The following is a 22,276-nucleotide window of genomic DNA, read 5'->3' as shown; positions in this document are numbered from 1 at the left end:
ATGTCAGGGCAGGTTCAGTGGAGGGCTGAGCAGGGAACAAGGATCCGATCCTCCAAACTGAGCATCCATGCGTCTCGGCGGCGCTGACCCTGACCCCCCATGACCAAACCCCAAAGCCCACATGCAGACCAGCCTTCCCATACCCCAAGCCCTGCCTTCAAGACTGGGCTGATTCCCAGCCCCAGGGCCACCCCATGCAGACTGATTACAGAAGTGCCCCGACTGCTCACACCTCCAGGTGGACACCCCCTTTGCCATGGGACCTTACAGCCCCTCTCACAAAGACACGGGTCTATTTCTTCACCCCTGGAATCAGGACTGGTCTCCTGACACTTTGGCCAAAAGACACCTGCCTCCAAAGGCTATGCTCACGTCCACTTTCTGCCTGCAACACAGCCTGAGCTAGCCTCCCGGGGGACGAAAACCCACATGAGGTAGGAACCAGTGGTCAGTCTCGCCGGCCTCCAGCCCACTCGCCAGCTGACCACAGTTGCATGAGTGAGCCGGGCTGAGATCAGCACAAGTGCCCAGCTGACTCACAACATTCATGAGCAAGAAGAAACAACCGTCATTCCATACTGCTGAGTTTGGGGACTTGTTTGTTATGCAACAGTAGCTAACTGATACACACTTCCCCCCTAACAGCGTGGGGGAGATGCCCCACAACGTCATCCCGCTTCTCCGCACTGGATAAAACCCAATGGAGACCTGCAGCTAAATCCACTCTGGCAGAGTTTAGAATTGATTTACTCGGTGAGATCTTTGCTTTAAATTTTTCTTTTAACACATTTTCCATCAGAAACGTAAGGAGCCACTTGGATGGCCCCTGCAGAGTTCTCAGAAGCATCTTGTCCCGGGTTTCTCCGGAGAGGCTTGTTTTGTTTGTTGGAGAGTGTGTTCTCTTGCCGCTTTTCAAATGCTCCATTTTGCTCTGACGGCAGCCAGGGCATTTGATCGCATGAGAGATGGTGATGTGGTTGCAATTGCTGTCAATATTCCTTTTATGACTCTGAATTTGCATCTGTGCGAGGCTGGTAATTCTTATCTGAATGCCAAGCACAAATAAATGAAACTTATTTAAAATAACTGGGAAAATTCCATGCTGGAGGTTAAAAAAAAAAAAATTCCTTTTGCTGCTGCAGATGGAGAAGCTGGTCCTGGCAAGGCCGTTTGAAATCAACTCAACAACTGGCCGGCCCCAAAGATTCTGTGGCAGGTGCATGCAAGGCAGAAAGACGGACAACAGAGCCCCAGAACACCCACCCTTCAGTGCCCCGATTCCCCAAGACCCTCCCCCAACCCCAAGAGTGTGGAAGCAGCATGAGGAGAAGAGCATAGTGCTAACATCATGAGTCACTGTGTGGCGCCCCTGCCCACACACACGGTTGTCTGTGGTCCTCAGATCATCCTTGTGAGGGGTGGAGGGCGAGAGGTGTGTGACGCTACACAGCACGTCAGTGACAGCCCGATCCCAAGACCTCTACCCTATAGTTCTTTGCAAGAGGCACCTGCAGGGGTTCTGCTTTTTTAATCCTAACGTAAAACCATCTGATCTACCGACCGCATTAATGGGCCAATCGTTCTGTTCGGGGCGGGAAGGGGGTTAGTCACCGCAGCATCATGACCAGGAGAACACAGCATCATCCACCAATCTGCAGGGCTGCCGAGCCAGGGCGCCCCCCCCAACCCCCACCCAGGACTATAGAAATCATCAGAGGGCCGGTGTGAAACTCTCTTCCACAAGCAGCAGCCAAGAGCAACAGCTCAGAAGCACCCCCCCACCCCCCACGTCCCCGCCAAAAGCCACCTCACCCCACCCTCCATGCTCAGCTCTGCTTCCGGACCTCCTCCATGGCTGGTGACCTTGGACTCTGTTGGCCCAGGGTAGAGTCTGGCCTGGAAACTGCATTTTTTTTTTTTCAAGAAACACAGTGTTTCAGATGCAGGGGGTCCAGGGACCACAACCTTGAAAATTTGTGACCACAGAAGAGAGGCTCTGCGCACCCAGAGAAAGAACAGGACCCTCTTGGAGGCAGGGCAGGGGCTGCGGGAGAACAGATGAAGGTGCGGCTGGAGGAATGGGGGCAGGACTGCACCATGGAAGGAAGGGACATCTGAGCTGGGTCTTAAGGCACGAGCGCGAGTTTCTAAGTGGTGGGGTGGTGGGGAAGGCGTCCCGATCTGGCCCTTGAGCCCAGGCCCCATGGCGGGCACTTTCTCCTGGGTGTTCTCTTCCCCTTGGCAACGGGCCTCTTACTCCCCCCACCCCACCCCCACCCCCGCCCCGAAAGCTCACTGCAAGATAGACCTCCGGGGCTCCATCCCACCCGCTGGACTGAAGATCCTCCAAGGCAGCTCCGTGCAAAACCCTCGGGCTGCTCCCAGGGACGAGCACCAGGCCTTCCCAGTCAGGAAAATAAGTAATAGCTGATGGGTTTATCAACCGGCCCTAAATTAGGAAGCCATCTGCAGGCTCTGCTCCACCCCCACCCCACCCCGCTGTTGCTGTTCCGTTCATTTCCCCCAGAAGAGAAGGGCCTGCCCAGGACTCTGCCCCGAAACCCAGGCCTGAGCCTGGTGGCCCCCAAGCTGGCTGAGTGTCCTGGGGCAGCCCTAACAACGCAGCACACAGCGTGGGGCTAAAGATGCCAGGAGTCTACACCCGCAGTCTGGAGCAGGAAGTCCAGGGGGCGCTGCCCGCCCCCAAACACACCCTCCCCACTCTGCCCTCCCATCGGCTCCCCTGTATGCACATGGAGCCCAAATGTCCCCTTCTGATAAGGGCACCAGTCCTATCAGATCGTGATGACTTCATTTTAGCTGCATCCCCGTGAGCACCGTTTCCGAAGAAAGCCACGTTCTGAGGTCCTAGGGGTTGGGACTCCATTGGACTTTTTGAGGGGACACAATTCTTCCCTCCAGCCAGGGTCCGGCGCTCCCCTGGGAGGGCCCGCGAGCCGCACGCAGCTGTCAGAGCCAGAGGAAGGAGCCAGGGATGGCCCACAAGGGGGCCTTCTGCCCGGACAGGCTGCTGGGCCTGCTCAGTCCCTGCATGACCCCGCACGGGAGCGGCTACCTTTCCAGGCCTGAGGCCCAGCGCCAGGTGGGGACAGCGGTCAGTTCCATGGGGGACACCAGTGTTTGATATGGAGATTTTGGCAGTAAGAATGGATTGTGCCTCAGTGAGAGGTTTATGTAAAATGACAGCTTTTGGGGGGAATGAAGTCATCAGATTGGGGGGAAAAAAGGAAGGAAGAACGAGGAGGAAGAGAAGGAAGGGGGCCACAGGAAAAGTGCCTCCCACCTCTAGCAGGGCACCCTCTCCCTGTGCATTGCCTGAAAGGTGGGTGGGGGGCACAGCAGTCCCTGGACTGTGGGGCCCCCAGAGAGAACCCCTGCATCTGGGGCTGCTTCCTCCTCCCTTCCATCTGCCCCACCTCCCCCCCCAGCCCTGTCTCCTTCCCCTCCCCCGGCGCTGCCCCCAGCACACATACCCCTCACTCACCGTCCTGATCCCTGAGCCGGGATGAGGACCCCAGGTGACAGGCCCCGGGCAGGGACAGCCACACACTCAGACTGTAAAGGAGACTCCACCGAGTCCTTCTTGGGAAACCCACAAAAGCACAGGATTGCACATAATTGCCCTTTGTTTAAGAGGCAAATGAATATTCCTGCAGAGCGCTCCTCACACAGATAAGCTTCCAAAAATTGCCATCAATTTGTTGCCAAGTTTGGGACTGTTACTTCCTTCCCAACCCCCTCGGATGTTTTCTGTGCCCGCCTGAACTGCAAACTGCCTTCCCTGGTGGCCCTGTGGGGCTAAGGCAGGCCACCTCATCCCGCCAGGCGAACGGAGCTGGCTCCGCCAGGAAGGAAAAGTGAAGGTCAAAGATACTGATGAAGGTCACTTCACGCACGCAGCACCCATGGTGAACCCTAGGTAACAGGACCTAGCACCTGTCTCACCTGGATGCTTCATCTCTGTTCCCGGGCATCCAGAAGGCCCCTTGCTCACCACAAGGGAAAGGTGGACACAGGGACACCCACCTGGCCCTGGGAGAGAGGTTCTTGCCATGACCCAGGCCACAGAGGGGGACTAGTACAGACCCCACCCCAAACTTAACGGAAATCTCCAGTGAACCTCTGATGAGAAGAAGTGCTCAAGGCAGGGGGGCAACTTGCCAGAAATCCCCGGGGTCCCACCTCCCAGAGGCACAATGTAGGCCTTGGCCAGCTTCTGAAGACAAGACATTTCCAAAGGCATTTCTGGGCTCCTGGAAGGAGAGAGGTGTCCCCTGTCCTTCCGCCAGGTGAATTTTCAGGACACGGTGGCATCATGCAGGCCTGGCTGTCCCCATGCCCCCACTCTGCTGTCCCAGGACAAGGATCCAGGGCTGGGGATGAAGTCCTGCCATGAGTTGTGCACCCAAGAGAGACACCGAGCCGGGGTCCCTGTTGCGGGCAGCCACAGAGGTATGCCCACCATGGGAGCAGGGGCCAGGGCTTTGGGAGCTCCTGCTGGAATGAGCCCACCTGCTCCAGGGACTTTGTTTTTCTTCCAACTGGGAGTATCAGTCACAACACTTTGTCTTCTGGAATTCTTAGGGATGAGGTGGGGAAGGATGCCATCCCCATGACCACTCCTGACACCAAAAAGAAGACTCCCAGCCAGGCTCCACCCATCAGAGAGGCAAGGATACCTGTGTCCAGACTCATTGGCCCACAGATATTTGTTGAGCACCTACTGTGTGCCAGGTGAGCCCCAAGCAATGAAAGCCGACATCCCACTCCATCCCACTCCGTCCCACTCAGTCCTGCTCCTGAATCCAGGCCTCAACAGTACTGGGTATTCTGTGGAGTCACTGCGCTAGCTGGGAGCCCCTGAAATACAGCCCCGGGACAGGGTTTAGATCTAAGCGAATTGTCTGGGGCTGATCCAGGATCAGGGGCCTGAGATGGGGACAGAAGGGCAGTGTGTGCGTGTGTATTCATGTGGTATTGGTGAACTGTTCACCCTGCAGGTGACTGGGGCTCAGTCCATTGGGGATCCTCTGGGGACACACGTGGATTGACCCCAGCCTTTTGAAGGTGGAGAGGCTGGGACGGGGTAGCATTTCCACCCCATGTCCCCAGTGGCAGAGCGCTGTCTGGGCGCATTAAGTCTCCACACTGTGGCTGCTCCATTAGCCGCCTGGGCCGCCCCCCACCCCCAGACAAGCTTGGGGGCAGAGGAGCTCGGGTAGTCAAGGCGGGGACCACCAGCATGCAGGGGAGCTGAGCACTCATGGCCAGTGGGAGCTGGGCCCAGAGGCCTCCAGGGGACACGCGCTCCCAAGGCGGTCCCAGGAGGCCCAAAACAAGATGGTTGCCTATTTCCAGGAGGACGTTCATCCTCCGCTCACCCCTGGCCCCCAGCCTGTCCCCTGAGGACCAGCTCGTCAAGGACCCCACCATGAGACTGTCACTGCAGGACCAACTGATAAGCGTGTGTGTCCCCCTAGCACCAAATGCACAAGTTGAAACCCAACCTTCAACATGACAGTGTTAGGAGGTGGGGCTTTGGGGAGGTGAGTGGTCACAAAGGTAGAGCCCTGGTGAATGAGGTCAGTGCCCTTATAGGAGGGACCCCAGAGAAAGCCCCCTCACCCCTTCAGTCCTGTGAGGACGCGGGGAGAACATGGCCGTCTATGAACCAGGAGGCCCTCACTGGACTCGGGATGTGCTGACACCGTGGTCCTGGGCCCCCAGCCTCCACAACCATGACAAATCGGTGCGTGTGGCTTATCAACCCCCCATCTGTGCTGCGGGGTCACCGCTGCCCCAAGGACGACGACAATAGGTAGATGCACCCCAGCTTCTCCACTGGCAGCATCACCTTGGACTTAATTCCAAGGCTGTGTTCTCTGCTCCTCCCCACCCCCCTGCCGGGAAGGAGCCGGGCACACCCCACCACCCTGCACCCTTGCACCCCTGCCACACAGCCCCCAAACCACAGCCTGCTGAGCAGCACCAACAGCCAGACAGGAGACATAGCTGTGGAGCCTGGCAGAGAGGAGGGGCATTGGCCCCGAGGCTACCCAGGAGATCCCCACGTCAGGCCAGGGTCAGAGTGCCCCCCCACCCTTCTTTAGCTGCCCCCACCTGCTTTTTTTTTAACTAAGCTTCTTTTGTTTTTTGAGGATCCCTTCATGTGTGCACGCCCGCACATGCATGTCAAGTTTTTATTCCAATCCTTCAATGAGGTCTTTGCTGAGAATTTACAATTCCCCTGTGGCCTCAATCTTGCAAAGATTGCTTTTTAACGCTGTTAGGCCTTAATTCTAATAAGCCTCCTCTTTATTACAGAACCAGGTCACATTTCCTTGACACCGCCAGAAAATCTTTCATCGGCCGGGAGGGGTCGGGGGGGGGGGGGGGCAGGCAGAGAGAGGGCTAGAAAGAGGAAGGGGCAGGGAGACAGAATCGGAGAGGAATCCTCCCTTAATGTGATGGAATTCTAAATAATCTAATTTCTGGGAACCAGGGTGGCCTGACCGCTTTAGAGAACTCTGCGATACGACTGCCTCTCCTACCAGCGTCAGTTTTCCTTTTGTGTCTTGATTTGTCAAGTGACAAGAGGAGGGAGGGGCAGCAACGGGACGGCTGCCTGCGCCAGGCACGCATCCAGGCTCCGCCCTGGACAGACGGTCATCTGCTCTGGCCCAGCACGTGTCCTCCGGCCGGGCGGCTCCGGTCCTGAGGGCCAGCAGAGGAAACAGGGGAACAGCACCAGCAGGCTCTAGGACAGAAACCAAACCCACTCAGAGGAGAGGCACACCGGTGGGTGTGGATACCTGGGAACCCGTCAATCAAACCGTCCCTCTTCGGGCCTCCCCCTTCCTTCCCAGGCGGGTTTGGGGCCACGGCCAGGGGAGGGGCATACTGCTGAGGATCACCAAGCTTATCTCTACCTGCCTTCTCAGGACAAAAGGACACCCCTGGGGATCCCTGGGTGGCTCAGCGGTTTAGAGCCTGCCTTCGGCCCAGGGTGTGATCCTGGAGACCCGGGATCGAGTCCCACGTCGGGCTCCCTGCGTGGAGCCTGCTTCTCCCTCTGCCTGCGTCTCTGCCTCTCTCTCTCTGTCTCTCATAAATAAATAAAATCTTAAAAAAAAAAAAAAGGACACCCCTTTTCAATGTTAAGCACCTACTGTGTGCCATAGCTGGGCAAGGTCCCTCCCCACCACTGCTTGTCACTGGGAGTGGAAGGAGTCCAAGAGGAAAAGGCTGACATGTGCCAGAATGGCTCCTAAAACCTCCTAAAAAAACTCCTCCTAAAAAGACTGAGCATGTGCACCTAGGAATAAGGCTTTCACTCTAGAAGGTTCTGCACATGGAGGACGTGGGGTGGGGCCTGCGGAAGGATGGAGAATGAAATGGACCCGGAGAGGTTCTCTGGAAGCTTCTCTCCCTTGTCGCCAACCAGCCCCTCTCCAAGACCTGTCCCCCTCACATGTCAGCGGTGGGGCGTTTACATCAAGGCAGCACGGGACCCCGGGGCCACCACGGTGAACAGAACCACCCGAGGCCTGGGGCCGTGGGACCCCCGAACCGTGGGAACATACGTCCTGCACAGCCAGCAAGCCTGGCGGCCCTGCTCCTGCCCCTGAGCCCATGTGACCCCACGGTGCTCCTCTGGGAGGGCAGTGTGAGCGCAGCCAATGGTTTAAATATAAAATTTAAATCAATACGATGTCTCATGTAAGGCACCTTAGAAATCAAAGGTCTTTTTTTAAACTTTGGTGCCAAAGAGCTCGGGTGCCCAGGCTGAGGTGCTGGAGTGAAGGTGGGGATGGGGGAGGGGGCCGTGCCACCCCCCAGACCCCACGGGTGGTATGGGTGCTCTGCATGGTCCAGGGCACAGACGCGCGGGCTCCTGGGGCAGCCCCTCTGCCCACACAGGAGCCTGCTCCTCTGACTGGGCCTGAGCCTCCCCTGACCCCGGAGCCCCCAGCCACCCACCCAGCAAGAGCGTGGACAAGGTGAAGACAGGGCGTGTGCATATACCCGTGCTGCACGACTGTTCCACCATCGCGGTCACAACAGGCTGCGGATACATCCTTCCACGCTCGTCTAATGCAACGGCACGACACCCACCGTCTGGGTAGACCGTCCCCTCGTGCAGGGGCTTCTCGGCAGCGGGCGGCCTAGGAGAGGCGGCGTGCCCACCGCACGGCGGGGAGAGGGTGGCGCTGGGCGGGATGGGCTGGCACTTCACTCTGCGCCTGCCGCCAAGTCACGCGGGGTCCTTGTGTGTTCCAACAACCCTCCTAGGGGGGAGCAAGGTGGCAGCCCTTGGCCCGCGGACAGCAGATTCTTGGATTCCGCAAAATATAATTGTGAAGACCAATCTGCCAGCAGAGAAATATGCAGCATATTCACAAGCTAAATATAAATAATATTGATTCGTCTGCCATCTTGAATTATCCACGTCACTTCTGTTTTCCATTAGCATCAATAATCACGAGCTGACCCCCCTGTGGATGGCCACGTTGCGCTCCGAAGGACACAGCCAGCCCCAGGGTCATGCACCTAGAGGAGTCTCAGGCTGCCTTCCAGAATGGCCTGCCATCTTCTAGAACAGTCCAGCACCTTCCTGGGAATGTTCCCTCCCCAACAACTACTCCTCACTCCAAGCCCAGCAGCGAGGGGCAGCTTGAAGGCACATCTGAGACCCCCACTTTTAGAGGCATTCTGTTTTCTCTGGCAGCCGCCCTTGCTTCTGGGGAAGCAGGTGGCACACAGTCCAAGGTTCACTCCGGCTGAAGGAAAGGGAGCTGATGTGGCTGGATACGCAGCCCAACCAAACCCGCGGGGCACCGCCTCACGCTTGCCAACCAACCCCAGGGCCAGAACCGGGGCCCGCTTCCCGTCCGGGCCAAGAACCTCAGTAGCTATCCTACCGATCAGCAGCCCCACTACCACCACCACCAGCCCCAGGGCACAGCGTGTGCCCACAGCATGGCCGGGAGGCGGCCCAGGCCTCCTGCCTGCCCTCCCACACCGGCAAGACACCCCGGGGCTGTTAGCAACAGAAAGAACAGGGCCTGGATGCAGGGCGCCCGGGGCACGTGGCCCACCCCGGCCAGCTGTCAGAAAGTCCACAAACACCGACTGAGAACCTACCACGAGGAGATAACTGTCCCGTGTGCTTTGCAGGAGACGGGGTCCTTGCCTTCAAAGCATTTACGATCGACCGGGGAGACAGATGTGCAAACTTACCTACGGGGACCTGTCATTTCTCATTCTTCCTCATCGGGGCTGTTATAACTCCCAGAGAAGTGCCATGAAGACAGGGACGAGGGACACCTGGGGGCTCAGCGGCTGAGCATCTGTCTGCCTTCAGCCCAGGGCGTGATCCTGGGGTCCTGGGATCGAGTCCCACATCGGGCTCCCTGAGTGGAGCCTGCTTCTCCCTCTGCCTGTGCCTCTGCTTCTCTCTGTGTCTCTCATGAAAAAAAATAAATAAAATCTTTAAAAAAAAAAAAAAAAAGACAGGGACGGACGGAGCCATAAGGAGGGGCTCTCAGGATGGCTCTTCATGTCTTCTGTGTGAAAGTACACCAGCATTCCCAATGTCCACCCACCCTGGACACAGCTGTAGCTGCAGCTCTGCCTCGAAGCTTGTGGAAGGATCCAGAAGCTCCCCCATTTGCCTTCACCATCTACCTCGCCAGCCAAGCAGGACATCAGGGTGAACGCTTCACCTACAGCCTGGGCCCTGCCCTTTTCTGCTGGTGTTCTGGACACAGAGACTGAGCCTGCAGATAGGAGAAAGGTGCCTCTGCCCATTCCGAGGGCCCCGCTCTCTGAGGGGCAGACGAAGAATCTGGCCGGAAGGAATCCCGGCCTGGCTTCTTTCTCCTACCTGGGTCCACTCTTATCCCACCTTCCCTATTGGTTCTCAAAACAATCCCCTGCAGAAATTCTGATAGCATGGTCTGGGCATGTGCCATGCAGGCAACAGGTGCAGGGATGCTCAGGGTTGCGGCTGTTCTCACACGCCTGGCCAGGCGCACGTGTGTGCTCCCCAAAGAAGCCAGAGCCTATGCAGGGGCTGAAGCACGCACGCGCACACTCTCTCTCTCTCACACATACACACACACACACACTCCTCGCTGTTAAGGACCCAGAATGATGTATTCTCTGTTCTCCCAGCTATAATTATTTTAGCGTGGGAGACAAATTCTGTCTCCAGTAACTCAGAAGCGCTACATTAGAATATCACATTCTGTGGTCTTGGAAAATCTGTATAGTATCCCAGCCCCTTCCCTCCATCCTGGGGCACAAAGAGGCTCTTCAGATGGGTGAACACACCACGGAGGCCCAGCACAGAGGGCTTCACGCCTGCTCCAAGCCGATCTACTTAGAGACCTAGGAACCACACATGCAGGTAACCATGGCAACTTTGGGGAAGTTAAAAAAAATAATAATAAGTTTGTGAGTTGTTGGTTGTTATTTGGTGCCTGGGTGGGTTGGGTTCTCTCCTTCTTTTTAAAGATAACAAGGTCCCTGAATCACACTTCTCTGAGTGTTTTGGGTAAGCGTCCAAGGCAGCAGCTGCCTCCAGACGTTTAATTACCTTCTGAGGGGGAAGCACGTGTCACGTCTGAGCACCACTGTCACAAGTCTGGGTTCTGTCCTCAGGGCGGGTTGTTCTCCAATGGGGTGACCTTGGGCCAGCCCGCCTCCCGAGTGTCACAGTGCCCCTCTCAGCACCTGCTCCTCCCTAGAAGTCTGGAGACTAGCAATCCAGTTCCCTCTGGGTCCCAGGATGTCACTCACACATCGTCCTCTGTGGGGAGCCCCCCGACCAGAGCCCAATCCCTGCACACAATCACCCCCCAACACACACACAGGTGTGCACAGAGGGCCAGCAGGCCTGTGCATAAACTCCAGTCCCCCAAAACCATATCCCTCCCCACACTCAGAAACACCAGGTGCCCTCAAAGGGCCCGGTGGCGTGGTCTCAGTGGGACCACTAGCCTGGGCACCAGTCTTTCCCCATGAAGCCAACAAGGCTTTTGATGCCAAGAAACACCCTCACGTGGACGGGGCGTGTGCACATGCATGCATCCACGCACGCACACCTCCATGGTTCAGTGGCCCGCTCGTGGCCATGCCAGCACACTAAGTCAGGGTGGGAGGCAGTGCCATGCCACCAAGCACGCTGCCTTGATTGTGTGCAGAGCACCTCGGAGCCGAACAATGGTGGAGCCCCGCCCACGGCGCCGGCTGGAGTTTGCATGTTGTTTATCACACACGGAAGACGGGCGCACTGGAGAGCTCTTGACGGCCACCGCGAGGCTCCGTGTCACAGCTGTGGTGCCAATGGGCTGGGCACACGGCTGTGAAAAAAGGAATTATTTTTTTTAAGGCAGAAAAATCCTAAATGGCCCTTTTCAGCGTTTCTGTGCACATAATTGTAGTATCCAAGTTAATGAAAGGCCTGGCGTGCTGGCGGACTGAATACCCGCTAATGCCGCAGCCCGTGCCTCACGTGGAGCGACTCCAGCACCATCGTGGAAATCAGACCCCAGTGGGGAGGTGGGAGAGGGCGGGCAGGGAGGTGGGAAAAGCGTGCAATAAAGAGCGTTTCTAGGAATGACAGGACTCCCACGCGGGATCATATCATCAATTAGCCAGTGGGAGGGCCGAGCAGCCCTTGGCATCTCATTTCCACAAAGACGAAGTTTCCTTGAGGAAACTGCCAGGGTCTTCAAGGCACTGAAATAAGACACAGAACAAATGAAGAAGGCCGGAGCAGGGCCTGGCCAGTACTCAGGCGCCCAGCCCTGGCACCCAGCAGGGGCCCGTGTGGGCTGAAGACACGGGTGGAACCCCCCAGTGCCCGAGAGGTGAGCACGTACAACACACGCGCGGGCAGGTATGCCACATGCTCCGCACACATGTGTGTGCACACATGCATCCACAGACATGCATGTGTGTGCACATATCCTCTGCTGTCAGGTCGGGGTCCTCTAGTCTGACCCCCATACATTCTAGTCTGTGGCTCTCCCAGTGCCAGGTGCTAAGGAGACAAACGCCCTGCAAATGTGTTCTCCAGATTTTGCCCCAAAGGAAGGCCCTACAGCACATCTCCCAAGTAGACCCCTGGGGTCTTCAGGCCCCAATCCCCCCAACCCCTCGGTGCTCACAGTATGTCAGATCCTCCAACAGTCCATTCTGGAGCCTTCAAACCTACACCCAAGGGGGCTCCCACCTCAAAGGCCCCGGGAAGCAGTCCAGCTCAGCCATCTAAGTAGAGGTGACTGATTTATTCTGACCGTCCTGACTCTTAACGACACCGCTCTCCTCCAGCCGTGCATGGCTTTAATTGTCCATCCAGCAGGGCAGGGAGGAACCGTAAATCTTTCCTCTCGGCTGCTCTGAGCTCAGCGCTGCTTGACCTGCCATTGCCAGCCCCTCCCCTGCATCCCGCTGGAGAAGTCTGCCGGCTTTGAAGGAGAAGAAGGGAGGAAGGGGGAAGGGGAGCAGGAGAAAGAGAACCAGGCTATGGGGTCAGGGAGGGGGAGAGAGGGATGGGCAGGAGGACACATGTGGCCACGTGCTCTGGCTGCTAATGGGGGTGGGGCACTGCAGAGAACTCACCGCTGTGGCCTCGAGGTGCAACGTGCATGGGGTGCAGGGACTGCACCCTCCGGCCCTCACTCTCAAGCAGCCCGACTCCAGTAAAGCAGGGCCTGCATCCCTTCGCCTTGCTGGAAAACAGCACAGCTCTGAAAGGAACCCACTGGGGAGGAAATAATATTTCTCTATCCCATCTGCATTGTGTATGCAACCGAGCCCCAGCTGGGGGCACAGGGACCTGCCCATAAGAGACGGGGGCGGGCCACAGGTGCAGAGCCCCAGACGTGGTGCTGGTACAAAAGGCCCAGCCTCAGGCCCCAAAGCACACCTCCTCCCCCTTCCAGCAGGCTTAATTTTTCTGTAATGTTGGTGTATATTAATGCATTTCGAGGTAGTGCACATCACAGTTATGATTATTACCTAAAGACTTCCTTTACAGCCCTCATTTCTAGCGCTCATTACTTTCTGAAAAATTATCCTCGGGGGCCGAAATTTTCCAAGTCTGGTCTTGTGAGTTTTCTTCTTAGGATCCAAGCAAAACATGTTATTGTGTCCACGATGGGAAGGGGGAGGGGGCTCTTCCTTAGTTGGTCTCCGTGGTGACACAGAGCCAAGAAAGAATAACATGATAACAGGGTGGGGGGGGGGGGATGAAGGGGGCAGAGATCGGACGCTACAGTTCCAACACATAAATACAGACACTGTTATCAATGACCTGGTTTCAGTTTTACCCATCTGTTCTGTACAGACACTTCTACTTTTAAAATGAGATTTCAACCTAGGTGCAGGGAAGCACCCATGCATTTAGCACAGACAAGTCAGGAAAGCAAACACTCATCATTGCAACATCATCAATGCACATTCAGAGTTGCACACATATCATCCAACTCAAGGGCAAACTTGCAGAAAGATCACAGTCATAGCCAGGAGACACTGAAGAGTCAAAAGAATAAGGATTCTATGTGCATTCCTCTTAATTGTCCTAGGAGAGATGTGCGGTGAGAAAAAAAATGTACTTGCTGGTAGTCATGCTGGAAAGTTGTCCCAGACACCACAGAAGGGCTTTCGTGGTGAGGGCAAGGGTAACTAGCGGGCTCCCCACCAAACAAAGGTCATCATCCAGCCTCTGACTCCCTGCCCTCGGCCAGGAGGCTGACTTGCAGCACGCTAACACTCCATGTGACGTGGGTTGTCCACGAGCACTGCTTACAATATTACACCACTGAAAATCATAATCTTCACCTTAGATTTCTCCAGCTCTTCCCCTTTCTGCTAAGATTCCAAAACACTTGACTAATGTACCCATGGATGGCACCCCTATGAGGCAGGCAGCGAGCGCTATCAAGTCCATTATGAGCAGCTCGGGGAGCGCAGCGGTGACGTTGGTGAACCACAGCCCCATCTCTAGTCTACAAGAAACCTGTGTAAGCAGCCCCTGGAGCCCCGGTTCCACCTCACCTGTCCCTGCAGTGGGGGCCCCAGCCGTGCCTAACAGCACCGCTGGGGTCCCTTCAATGAGGAAGAGTCAATATTCCAGAAAGACACACACACTTTATGTTTACTGCTAATGGTTTCCCCAAAACTATGTTTTGGTTTGTCACTCATCTCGGTACTGAAAGCAGAGGTGGGACAGAGAATCTCTCTGGCTGAGAGTAAATGCCATGGTGGGATCCACAGTTCCAGAAGAGGCTGGGAAGGGTGGTGGTGGGAGTGGGGTCACGATGCTTCTTCCTTTCAGCACCACCATGGAAAACCCAGCTGGCAATGACCTAGGGCCCTCAACTCTGAGAATCCAAGGCCCTCTTACAAAAGCAAAGAGCCCAGCTGCAGTACCCCCCTAACTGTGGTTTGTGAAATTGTGGCCACGCCCACCCCCACCCCCATCCCGGGGAGCAGAAGCATGAGGAGGGAGAGGTGGCCCACTGAGGCAACAACATACCATGAGGAAGCAAGAGCCCTCCATTCTCCCAGTGCCCTGGTCAGAGTGACCCCTGGTCCACAGCCCCATGGACAGGACCTGGCTCACGTCCCTCTGCCTGGTCTGGCTCTGAAAACCTGGGCTGCTGGGCTGCTCCTGGGGACGCCTCCAGCCCACCCAAGTAAGAAATGCTATAGAGAGATGCTCAGCCTCATCTTGGCACCTGGAACCATTTCAAAACCATGTCATCTCCTTGTGGCCACAGGAGACAATGCAGAGTCTGCGTCCTTAACTCAGACAAGATGTTCATCCCTCTAGTAGGCAGCTGGACCAGAAAAGGCCACACTCACTACTGGCTGCTGTGAGCCTACTAAGTGCCAGCTCCTTGCTATGTGCTGCCTCCCCAGCGCTCAGCTGAGTAAACGGGTTTGAGAGCTTGCTCCGGCCACGGGGTTGGAAGTCTGCATTCCCTCCCAAGAACACGCTGCGGTCAGCTACCCCCAACCAAGCCCCAGTGTGGGCAGGCGCTTGCCTCCTCCATGCACTGGGCTGACCAGCAGAGCCACTGCTCCAGTGGGCTCGAGGTCTCCAGAAAGGAAAGAAAGCTACAGCTTTGCTCAGAAGTTGCATAGCATTTCAACATGCATCTAAATGTGCGTCCTGGAGGTGAAGGGTGCTTCTTCTACAATCAGCCCATGGCAGGAACGCCAGGGACGGGCCATCTCAGGGAATCCCTGTTAACAAGGGGACTAACTAACCAAGGGTTCAGACTAGACCTCCAGGGACAGGCCAGGCTGTAAGGATGAATCAGCACGTGCTGCTGGAGTCTGGCAGGAGCCACAACACAACCCATTCTGATTTTCCTTCCTCTCCTCCGGTCCGAGGTAATGGGACACAGGAAAACCTGGTGTGTGTGGCCATCTCGCGCAAACTACTGGGAAATCATCTTCACACCTCCCGCTGAAAACAAGAGCTACACGGCCCTTCTTGCCACTGCCAACAGCAAAGAAAAAAATATGGGGTTGGGAAGAAGAGACCAGCGGGAGCTGTGCTGAAGGTGCCCAGCTGCTCCTACATAAGACCCGGGAGCGGCACCCTATACCCGAGTCTCAGAAGAAAAGTTCCAGAAGATCTAGGAGTTATTTCCTGTTTAATCCAGTAGAGAAACTTCTCATTTATACTCAGTAGGGATTTTATTTTTATTTTATTTTATTTTTCTCAGTAGGGATTTTAAACTACTAGTTCAGCGAGAGATTATTTCCAAATGTACCTGGGTGTGTGCTCGTTCCTCTTTACCTCCCCAGAGATATCCATGCACTTTTTAATAGAACTAAACTTGATGTTCCTTGGCCTTCACAGAGATTCCCCTTTCTGCACACAGAGGCTTCAGTGCTGAGAACGGTGTGCTTCTCTGTGCTCTCATTATCCTGGCCTACAAGAAAGCTCTCCTGAGACATGATACCCAGCCCAGGAATCACCAGTCACCTGGGGCCCGGATCGTCATCCCTCGGTCTCATTTGCTGTCACAGACAAGGAGACATTGGTGAGCAGGGCTGCAGTGTTCCAGATATTCAAAGGGAGACCTCCGAATGTGCCCTAGGCTTGTGCACTACGCTGCCCACACAACTGTAATGGCCTGCCCTGCGAGAAGGGATTTTTTGGAGGGGACTGTGTTACTTTTAGCTTATTTGTCTCAGTAGAAGGACAATTTTGAAGTGAAACTAAAATGTCTCAGAGAAATCAAGGCACACAGATTCTCCTGTTATGTAGAGAAGATAGAAGTTATGATCTTGTCTGCCTGCACCCCGCCCCCCCACCGCCAAAAGGAACCTGATGTAACTGTGCAGAGTCTGGCTGCTAGCAGGTGCCTGCCCCAGCAGTTCCCTCACCTGCAAGTGGGACTCTTTTCTAAAAGGGCTGAAGTAGACATACCTGAGCACCTGCCTCTCCTCCTGGTTGCTAATCACTGTCCAGCGCTACGCTGGACCAGAAGAGCTAGCCACTCCCTGCAGCGCTCAGCAGACACCTGGCAGACACCTGCACACACAAGCACTGATGACCGCGACAGGATCTCAGAAGGAGCCTGGCATGGCCAGGTACAGCAGTGGCTTCACCCATGCCCCCTGTTTTTGTAGAACCTTGGGAGGAAGATCTCAGAGCCACTAACCAACGCAGTAAGTGGATGAAGTTCTGCTAAAAACATATATATCCTCCCCCTCCCTTTTTTTTCTGCTGAGACTATGCTCTGGCTTTAGACACTAAACCTTAAAATATATATATATTTTTAAAGATTTTATTTATTTATTCATGATAGACATAGAGAGAGACAGAGAAAGAGAGAGAGAGAGAGAGGCAGAGACACAGGCAGAGGGAGAAGCAGGCTCTATGCCGGGAGCCCGACACGGGACTCGGGACTCCGGACTCCAGGATCACGCCCTGGGCCAAAGGCAGGCGCTAAACCGCTAAGCCACCCAGGGGTCCCCCACATTTTTTTTTTCAACAAGAACTGCTTTGCTCTTGATCCTCAGAGAACACCACAGACTCTAAAGACCCCACCTCCCCTAACATGAAATAGATGCTAACAAGTTACAACCCACCTCCCCGGTGAAATCAGCAGGAACCAGCCCTGAGCTACACAGGAAGAGCGGATACTAGATCCAGAGGAAGGTGTCCCTATCGCACAGTCGAGCACATCTTTAAGCCTCTAATTTAAAATAAAATTGAGTCTTTCCTAGGCCTGGCTGGCCATCCCTCGTGGTGGCCTGTCTTGCTCCCGAAGAGGAGCATTCGGATCTGCTCCACCTAAACTGGCAACACTTTCCAAAAGGCCATTTGTATACTGTGTACTGTGAGCTCCCCTCCTCCCCCCCCTTATTAAAGGAAACACTTTCAAATAAAGTAACAGATCGTATGCTCTTTATTATCTCAACTCACCTTCTAAGGCATGATTTGGTGGCAGCTCAAGTGTTGGAGAAACTGCCATAGCAAATTAATCTACTTAGTGCACTGCACTTTAAAACGTATATTTTATAAACTAAATCAGTTCTTTAAGGTATTTAAGCAAGGACACTCATCCTCTGTCTGCAGATCCCCCACAAAGAACAGACCCTACTGTGTACTCAATTATTACCACTATCCAACTGTTCATTGAAAGCTGTCCTCAACTCTCCTAGCTAATGCAAGCAGAAAGTCACATATGAAGTGCCCGCATCCCTCAGAAAGTACAAGAGGAAAAACAGACGTGAAGGGAGGCAGACAGACAGACACAGCCGTGGGGGAGATGCAACCATAACATTATAAATAAAAGAAGCTGCAATGGTTCAGAGAGAAACCTACTTCAGAGAGGCTGCAGAAAATAAGATGTTTCGGTTGCCTGAATGTTTCATGAACCTGTGAAAATAACGTGCTGCTTTATAAAAGAACTTGGGGAGACACTGCGGCTCATCGAAAAGATGTAGGTGCAAATGGGATGTGTTCATCAAGCTGGTCTGTTCTGCGGCAGGAAAGGCCTGTGGCGGGTGGGGATTTGGGGAAAGGCAGGTGCCCGATGAGGAGCATCTCTGTTCAAAGGGGGAAAGTTTCAAGACGGTTTTTTTTCCCCTTCACTTGTTTAAAAATAAAAAATTTCTCACCAAATGTCAGCTGTGTGTCAGGTTCCATTTGTCTTTATAACAGAGTATCAAGAAGGAGTGTGGAAATAAGCACAGAGAGACAACTGACCACAGACTGCAGGTGCATGAACAGCCGGGCTGGAGGAAGGGCTGTAATCCCTGGGAAATAACATTCCAGGGTGGAGTTTGGCTCCCACGTCTCCCTCCTGCGTGGTTCCTCTAGGCCCCATATACAGCCCCCCTCACCCCACCACCCTGACGCGTCTGGGTGGGATAGGAGGAGCTCCCTTCACTGCTGATTCCACAAGCATACCCTGAATAGCATGCACGTGCAGGAGGAGGTGGGCATAAATCAGCCAGGATCCTTGCCCATAAGAGCAAGGTGCCTCCAACCTGTACACGTCAAAGAATGAAGGAGCCTCAGGTCATGGTTGAAGGGGGCTCTGGGAAGAAGTCAGCTGAGTGGAACAGGCCTGAGCTATGTACCAGGCTGGCAGGATCCACAACTAGGGCTAGCACATATTCTGGCCGCTGCCACGTCTCACGTATCCCCAGATATCAAAGAGCTCCATAATTTCTCTCCATTTCTCCCACAAGCCGTTGGCAAGGCTCAAAGTTAAATAAGTGGCAGGAACACCACAGAAGGCCCACTCTGGAATGGCACCCAGGAGTCCTCCTACCTGCTTCCTTCCTAAATCTGCCTCTTCACTGGCCCTGAGCTCCCCTGGCTCTGCGTGCACCTCAGCAGCCCTCCCCTTCCCCCTAGCAGGGTGAGGGCGAGCGCCCGCAGCGCCCCCAGCGGCCCCAGTACAATGTCGGAGGCGGGAGGGCGGAGCGCGGGCAGCGCGCCCCTGGCCCTGTCCTTGGTGCTGCCCCGGGCTGCCCGCCCAAGGAGCCCTAGGTGGCAGGGGCCGCCCAGACCGCCGCCTTCCCTCCAGCCTGGCCTCTGGCCCTTGCCGAAGGGCAGTGAGCACACCCAGCTCTGCTGCTGCTCCTGTTGGAGGGCACTGGGCAAGGGGCATTCAGAATGAGCCAGAGGGCAGGCTGGGGGGGGAAGGGGAGGGGGCTTCTGAGATTCCCAGCTTCTCCCAGCATCCTAAGACAACATAAGGCCCAGGGAGGTGGACAGAGGTCTCTCTAGGCCCCAGATCCCTGGAGGGTGGGTCAGATAAATCGTTTAAGTCCTCTTTTCATGGGGGAAGAAATCGCTGTTGGAAATGGGCAACTCATGCCAGCAAACCCCAGCAGCTCCAACGCAAACAGCCTATAGGCCACTGGCCAGCCGTCCCCCTTACACACCACTGCCTCACCAGGCCCAGACTGGCTGGCCTGAGTGCGCCCCTGTCACTCTGCCTCTGCTCCCAAAATCCCCAGGGTTTCCCACCTCACCCACACTGTTACTACCCTCCCTGAAACTCCTGGCAGGGAAATGAGGGGTTAAGCGTCGCTTCCAGGAGTGTGCGGTGGCGAGCCTGTGCCCACGCAGAGAGGCCTCCAGTCCCCAGGGAGGGATGAGGGTGGCAGCCTTGAGGTCCTCCTCGTTCACCAGTGGAGGCGGGAAGGGAGGGGGTGCACATGGCTGGTGCTTAGAGGCGCCCTCCCCTGACCCTGCCCCAGGCCCCCACTGGAGGAGTGGCCCCCCTACGTTACGTGCACCCCACTTTCATCAGGGGGTGCTTTTGCTGCAACTTTTCTCTCTCTCCCTTCACAATTTTTGCTCACCTGGAGGGTCTGGTTTTAATTAGTGTAATATCCCCGTTAACAACGCAGCCTAATTAAGACATCCGCCCAAATCCACTATGCACAATTAACAAGCAGGTTCTGTGGCGATGTTTATACTTTTACTTATTTTTTATTTATTTATGTATGTATTTATCTTTTGCAGACCCGTAAAACCAAAGCTGTCTTCTGACTGAAAGACCTCATGATGGGCGACCTGACTCCATTAGCCTGGAACCTGCTAGGCGCTGAGTGCCCGGGGCACCTGGTGGTGCACCCAGGGCGTTCCTGAGCAGAGAGGGTGTTTCAGCAGGAACTTAGTGACCCTGCGCGTGCAGAACCCCGACTTCACTTCACCTCTAGCTCGGGGTAGGGGCTCGCCTGGGAGATGGATCCTCGGTCCCTGTCCTTCACCTCCACCACCCCACCGGGTGTTCGCAGGCAGGAAGAGCGGCGCCCCAGGAGTCCTTTTTTAAAGTGACCACTAAAAAATAAACCCAGTCCCTTGGAAAAGCTGGAAAGCTCTCACGGAGGAGTTTCCCTCACCCGGCAGGACCCCGTGCCCTCTGGCGGGAGGGAGCTCCAGGCTCCCAGGAACACCGCCACCCCCACCCCCAGGAGACTGTGGATCCGGGGGCTGCGCTGGGGCGCACAGGGTCGGTCCCCGGCGGGCGCCGCTCCCTCGATCTCACGCGGACAGGATGAGGGTCCCGCGGGGAGGCTCCGCGCCCCGAGGAGGAGGGGACCCCAGGCCGTGTGCCTGCCGGGGCACCGCGGAGGCAGCCGCCCGAAGGGACGAGCGCCACCGCCTCCCGGGGCCGCTGGGGCAGAAAGTTTGGGCCAGGGTTGCGCCCGCCGCGCGGCTCCAGCTCCCCCGCGGGCCGTGCTGGCCCCTGGGGCGGCCACAGGGGGAGCCGCAGCCCCGGCTCGGGCTGGAGACTCCGCTGGGAGCGCCCCCAGCCGCCCCCCGGAGGCCCCGCGCTCCTAGCCACCCCCACGGCGGCGCCTACCCTCGCGCACGGCGCAGCGCGGCCCCGGGGCTCTCCGGGGAGCCGTGGAGCCCCTTCCTGCCTTCCGCCCAACTCCTTTGCGTCCTCCGCTCCTCGCCGGAGCCTCCCCGGGGCCTCGGGCAGGGCTCTCCGGGCCTGGGTGCGGGGACAGAAGGGCAGCGCACCCCGCGGGGTCCCAGCCCCCGCTCCCACTCGCGCCCCGCCGGGCCGGGATCTCCGTGCGCCTCGGCCTCCCCCCGCTGGGGAGTTCCCCGCGCCGGGCATTGTGCCGCCGCCGCCGCCGCCACCACCGCCGCCGCCACCGCCACCGCCACCGCCACCGCCACCGCCACCGCCGCGCGGGACTCCCCTGCGTCTCCATGGAGCCCGACCCCGGGGCCTTCCCATTCACAAAACCGTCCCTCCGGCCTCCGGCTGCGCCACGTGCCCCGACCCCAGCCCGGGAGGGACCCGGGCACCCAGACCCGGTGCGTGCGGACACCCCCTGACCCCGAGGGCGCCCCCTCCCCGCGCGCCCCTCCCCGCCCCGCCCCTCCCCGCCCGGGCCACGCGAAGGTGAGGACCCGCAGGGCGCGCGGCGGCGAGGGTCGGGCTACTCACGGGCTCAGCGCTCCCCGCGGCAGGTGACGGGGGCCCGGCGGCCATGCCCCGGCTGCATCCCGGCCCCGAGCGGGCAGCGGAGCGGGCGGCGCGGGGCGCGGGGCGCGGGGCGCGGGGCCGGGCTCGGCGGCGGCGGCCGCGTGTCCTCCGAGCGGGCGGGCGCTGGGGCGGGCCCGGGCTGTCCGGGGAGGCTCCCGGCTCCGGAGCTGCCCCGCGGCTCGGCGCTCCGCGCTCGCTCCTGCTCGCCGCCGCCTCCTCTCCGTCTGCTCCCCTCCCTCCCGCCCTCCTTCTCCCTCTCTCCTCCCCCTTTCGCTCTCCCTCTCCCGGTTCCTCCGGCTCGCTCGGCTGGAGCGAGGAGACAGCGGGAGCACGCGGCGGCGGCGGCGGCGGCGGCTCGGGCGGAGCGCGCAGCGCGGCGGGGGGGCTCGGGCGGAGCGGGCCGGGGCCGGGGACGGCGGCGGGGCGGGGCGGGGCGGGGCGGGGCGGGGCGGGGGCGCACCCTGGCGGCCGCAGCGCCGGCCCGCGGAGCCCCGGCGGGGGAGGAGTGGGCGAAGCGCAGGGGTCCCCAGGGCCCGGAGCTGCCCGGTCCCCCGAGCGCCGCCCTCCAGCCCTGGCCCCGCCTCTCCTCCCTCCCTCCCTCCCTCCCTCCCGCCTGCCCGCGGGGCGATCGTGGGCCGGCAGCTCCTCGGAGGGCCCCTGCCCTCCCACCCCCCGGCTCTGGCCCTGGGCCTGCGGTGGAACTCAGGCACAGCGGGAGTGAATGCCCCCTACACTCCTCTTCCACTCGC

At 57.5% G+C, this 22,276-nt stretch overlaps 1 protein-coding gene across 5 annotated transcripts in view; it reads right to left on the bottom strand.

Annotated features, from left to right (window-relative positions):
• The window catches only part of RBFOX3 (RNA binding fox-1 homolog 3), a 407,797-nt gene extending 386,031 nt beyond the window's left edge, over window positions 1-21,766 (bottom strand). For all 5 annotated transcript variants that reach the window (XM_072746484.1, XM_072746486.1, XM_072746488.1 and 2 more), the window contains exon 1: window positions 21,489-21,766. The gene's annotated coding sequence lies outside the window, so the exon portion shown is untranslated. The remainder of the gene's footprint in view (window positions 1-21,488) is intronic.
• Window positions 21,767-22,276: the final 510 nt, after the last annotated feature.

The sequence above is a fragment of the Vulpes vulpes genome, chromosome 2 (assembly GCF_048418805.1).
Source record: "Vulpes vulpes isolate BD-2025 chromosome 2, VulVul3, whole genome shotgun sequence".
Taxonomy (NCBI): Eukaryota; Metazoa; Chordata; class Mammalia; order Carnivora; family Canidae; genus Vulpes; species Vulpes vulpes.
Note: the sequence above shows the minus strand (reverse complement) of the source record. Positions and strands in the feature narration are given on the sequence as shown.